The following is a 575-nucleotide window of genomic DNA, read 5'->3' as shown; positions in this document are numbered from 1 at the left end:
ACTTAATTATATTATTATATATACTTTGAAAAAAAATATTCTTAATATTTACGATTTATATTTTTATAGTTATTTATTTATATATATACTATATATTTTGGGGTTAGGCTGTCTAAATTGCACTGTATAATATATTTTGAATTAATATGTTCTTGGGTTTTTTTTGAAATATATATATATATATATATATATATACATGTATTAATTCAATTTTAATCTGAGTTTCTGGACAAGAAAGATGGTAAGCAGTTGAAATTTCATTCTAAAACCCATATTTTTTTGTCTTTTCATGGCTTATGATCTGTCAAATTTGTAGTTTTCTTTATTGGTTTTAAGTGTTTATCTTAAAACTCAAGTTTCTTGGTTCTTTGCCCTTGGTGTAAATCGAATACATTTATGGAGTCGTTTAAATATGTTGGATTTTAAATATATTGAATTTTAAACTGTCATACAATTTTTTTCATCGATAGTCTGTAATTGGAACCATAACTCTTATTTATTCAAATTGTATTAATATGTAAAGACCAAGTGTAACCTATATCATCGTTAAATCTTATCTTATAAAACCAGTGGAA

This window comes from Cynara cardunculus, assembly GCF_001531365.2.
Source record: "Cynara cardunculus var. scolymus isolate 2C chromosome LG 2, CcrdV1, whole genome shotgun sequence".
Classification (NCBI taxonomy): Eukaryota; Viridiplantae; Streptophyta; class Magnoliopsida; order Asterales; family Asteraceae; genus Cynara; species Cynara cardunculus.
Note: the sequence above shows the minus strand (reverse complement) of the source record.